Source organism: Pteropus medius, unplaced genomic scaffold (assembly GCF_902729225.1).
Source record: "Pteropus medius unplaced genomic scaffold, Ma_sr-lr_union100, whole genome shotgun sequence".
Classification (NCBI taxonomy): Eukaryota; Metazoa; Chordata; class Mammalia; order Chiroptera; family Pteropodidae; genus Pteropus; species Pteropus medius.
The window spans coordinates 394,176-398,006 of NW_024344377.1; the positions used below are offsets into that span (position 1 = coordinate 394,176).

The window sequence follows — 3,831 nt, forward strand, 5'->3', positions numbered from 1 at the left end:
GTCAGGTTGACGCGCCCTGGATGCGGGGCTGGAGGCGCAGGGCTGGGCGCGCTCCCGCGGAGCCAGAGCCGCAGAGGCTCCCGGGCTGGACTCTGGTTTCTCAGGTACAAGTTGGGTGCCAGGCGCGGGGGTGGGGGCGGCGAGGAGCGGCGGGTGCCTGGTCCCGGGCTCGGGGCTCCGGCGCCCCTCTGCTTTCCCGCCGGGCGGCGGCGGCGGCGGCCGGGGCTGGGCGTAGGGAGTCCGGGCCGGCGGAGCCTGCGCGCAGCCTCACTCCCCGCGGAGCTCCCGGCGCGGCGGCGGCGGCGGCCCAGGCGGCAGACAATGAACTTGCGAGCGAGCCGAGCCCAGGCAGGTTTGGGCCCGGCGCCCCTCGGCTCGTTCTCGCCGTGGCTACTGCGGTCCCCAGCGAAGGGGGGCCCTTTGCCGCCGGTCCTGGCCGCGCTGCGAGCGCTCTGAGCGCCGGGGACACCCCGGGAAGGGCTGCCCGGCCGCGCCGCTGGGGCTCGCACGCCCTCTCCCCGGTTAAGAGAATGCAGCCGGAGATCGGGGACTGGGGACCTGGCGATGGGATGGTGGCGCTGCGGACAGCTGGAGGCCTGCGGGGGGCGCATGCCGCGGGGCATGCACGGGCCGGCGGTCCAGAAGAACGGTCCCGGAGTCAGCGCCCCCGCGCCTCCCGGCTCGGGAAGGTGCAGGCGGAGGACGGAAGAACAGACAGCCCGATGCTTTGGCTGTGTGAGCGCGCGTAGCGCGGCGGGGGCGGTGGTGCTGCAGGCATTTCCCCAGCCGTGCGCTCAGCCTCCCCGCGCACTTCGGGGAAGTTTCCAGGAGCGGCCCGAGGCAGGTAGGTGAGCACGCGTCACTCTCTCCCCGACTCCAGCTCGGAGCCACCTCCGGACCCCCGGCTCCAGTCTCGCGGCCGCTCGGGACCGAGGAGGTTGCTGCGGGGGGCGGGGGGGGCTGTGTGTCCCAGACGCGCAGACGCCCGAGGGACTGGGTTCTGGGGGTGGGGACCTCGGAGGCGGGCCTGGGAGGAGACGGGGGCGCGGCGGGGCCCTGAGCGGCCTGAACTTTTGCTCTCGGCTCCCTCTCCTTTCGTCGCCGCCATCCGCCCTCTGCTCGCTCCTTGCGCCCGGCCGCGGTTCCGGAGGCGGCGAGACTCGGGAGTCGCCGGCGCTTCCCGCGGCCGTGCGGCGTCCCCGGCCGGCCTCGGAGCGGCGAGCCTAGCGTGGCAGGTCTGAGTGGCGCGGCGGGGCGGCGGGGAGCGGGGGGCGACGGTGGCGATCGTGATGGAGCGCGAGTCTGTGGGGTGCACGCATCGTGCGTGGAAGAATGCAGTGGCTTTGTGGGAGGTCAGAGGGGGCGCATCGGCACCAGCCGGACCCCAGAGCCCCTGGGAGCCGCCTGGGATCGCGGGATGGAGGCGTCCGGGCCCAGGGAACCTCGCCTTTGGGGGAATGAATGAAGAGCCGTGGAAGCGCCTTCCGACTGCTCCGTGCGAACGGATTGGCCGGCGTGCGCGCGCGTGTGCGCGTGTGTGTGTTTAGGATTCGGAGCCGCCTGGGTCCTGGGCGCGGCTGCTTGACCGCCCCGTCGCGGTCCGGGTGCCCAGTTGCCCTCCCTCCCTGCACGCTGGAGCGGCGGGTGTAGACGCTGAAGGCTGGAGGCTCCTTTACGTAAACAGCTGCTGGCGGCTGAACGTCCGCGCCTCGCGTGGGGCTGTTCGAGGAGGAGGCGGCAAGGCTGAGACCTGCTCCTCATGCCCCTGTCTTCCCGTCCCCGGGACCCTTCGCTGTATTCACGTTGGGTGAGTTGATGGCACAGAGTTTTCGGGAATGAAGTTGTATCTCCAGGAAGCCCCAGGATGCCCCGAGACTGCTTGGGGCGCAGAATTCAGTGAGGCCGAGCAGGGGGCTCGCTCTGGTTCTGGGATCCCTGGCTGTGCTCCCGCTGCTCATTATCATCTGCCGTTCCCATGAGGCCAGCCACCCGGCGTTGGAGCAGAAAGGTAGGCTGGCGGCATCTGCACCCCGCGAGGGTCCAAGGAGGAAACCGAGGCTTGGAGCTTTGCGGGGAGTTTCTCTAAGACCCTCCCACAGCATTCTCCGTCCCCAGTTTTTCTACCCCCCTCCCCCTGCAACGTTGCAAAATCAGGAACCCTTCCTTCCAGAGCATGACACTTACTAATTTTTACAAACTGTGTGTGTTGAATCAGGATGTCTTGATGGATACCCACTACAGATCATATATGGTTTTGTTTAAGAGCATGGGAATAATAATGCTTTTTAATTAGGTAGTTTTTATCAAATAAGTTTTTCTCTCCGATACTAAAGATTGGCAGGAAAATGTTCTTGCCTCCTGCTGCATGGAGAGACAGAGCCAGCAGGGAAGCGGCCTGCCCTGGGCTCCCTGTTAGTGCTCAGCTGTGCCGGAATGGGTCTGCAGGTCAGGCCTGCCCACAGTGGATCCCACGTGTGCCTTGCTTTTCTTTGGCCATCAGAGCTTGTGAGGCCTGAGCCGCCGCTGCCCTGGCCTGGGGAGTTGATGCCTTTGGTTTCCCTGCATCTGGAAGAGGCGATGTTTGCAGGAAAGGTCGGGAAGGAGACTCTGCTTATTTGGTGTTTAGAGAAAAGCAGAGAAGAGACTCTAAGATACCGGCTGAGCCACAAGAGTCCCAGGGCCTTTGAACCTGCACTAGCAGAAGCTTTGGAGAAGTGCTGGGTTCTGATTAGATTGTGGTTGTCCAGGGCCATCAAAGTCCTAGCTGAAAGCTGCCCTTGCTAGTGCAAGGGATGGGGAGAGGAGGTTGGGGCTGCCCTGAACAGGTGAGCCCGCGCTCTACCTGTAGGAAGCAGCTTTGACTCAGCTCCAGCCAGTTGGGGAAAACCAGACTTGCTAGGGTTTGTTAATTTTCAAGAGAATTCTCAAGCTTGGATATTAAAGTGTGGGCTCAAATTCTAGGAGTAGGGTAGAGGTTAGGTGAGTGTATTGGCAGGAGGTCTGAGGCTTGACACCTGGCTCTTTGTTTGTATACTGGGAAGGGTATCCCACCATCAGAGAAATGTGACCCACGGATCACACCCCCTGAGGGCCCAAGGACTAAGAATTGACAGATGCCCATCGTGTCTACAGCCATGTGCCAGGCTCCTTCATTTGCTTATGGGTCTTGCATTCACTCAATAGCTATTTGATGAATTCCCATCATATGGAAAGTGACACTCTGCATAAAACTTTTCAAATAATTTTATTTCCCAAATAGATCCCTCGGTTGAGCACCTGGGGATGATACGATGATAAGACAGACATGGTCCCAGCCCTTGAAGGAGGGGACCAGACAAAAATGCCTGTACCAGGTGGACAAATGAACTGAGCTGTGTTAAGAGCTGGGAAGGAAGGCGTGGCAAAGGAAAGGGCTAGGAACGAGTTGGTGGTGGGGGACGGTCCTCCTTTTACAGATGTGGAAACTGAGGCTCGCAGCAGTAGGGCAACTGGCCCAAGGAAACACAGCTGGTAAGTGGAAAGTCAGGCCAGGTCTTTGATCCCCGGCTCCTGGGCCGGCTGCTTCATCCCATCAGGCTAGGCTGAAACATTTGGGAGTTTCCAGAATGGACGCTTGCTGTGGTTGGCAGCTCTGCTTTTCCCGTGCACCCGCCCAGACCCTCTCCCCTTCCTCGTGCCTCAGCAGGCCTGGGATTGCACAGATGCCACATGTCGCCTAGTTTTGGTAATGAGAGGAGAGAGAGAGAGAGAGAGAGAGAGAGAGAGAGAGAGAGAGAGAGAGAGAGAGAGGAGTCCACTTAAGTTCTAAAGGCAGAAACTTTTTAAAAAGTA

The 3,831-nt window shown here is 62.0% G+C and overlaps 1 protein-coding gene across 6 annotated transcripts in view; it reads left to right on the forward strand.

The window, feature by feature from the left end:
- The window catches only part of CHST15 (carbohydrate sulfotransferase 15), an 82,667-nt gene that overhangs the window by 11,615 nt on the left and 67,221 nt on the right, over positions 1–3,831 (forward strand). Inside the window, exon 1 of one of the 6 annotated variants that reach the window (XM_039870770.1) lies at positions 1–104. The exons of 1 other annotated variant lie outside the window; for it this stretch is intronic. The gene's annotated coding sequence lies outside the window, so the exon portion shown is untranslated. Of the gene's footprint in view, positions 105–693; positions 845–1,085; positions 1,236–1,439; positions 1,808–1,843; positions 2,009–3,831 lie in introns of those variants that run through there. 4 more of the 6 variants (XM_039870774.1, XM_039870769.1, XM_039870776.1 and 1 more) reach the window with 4 other exon arrangements.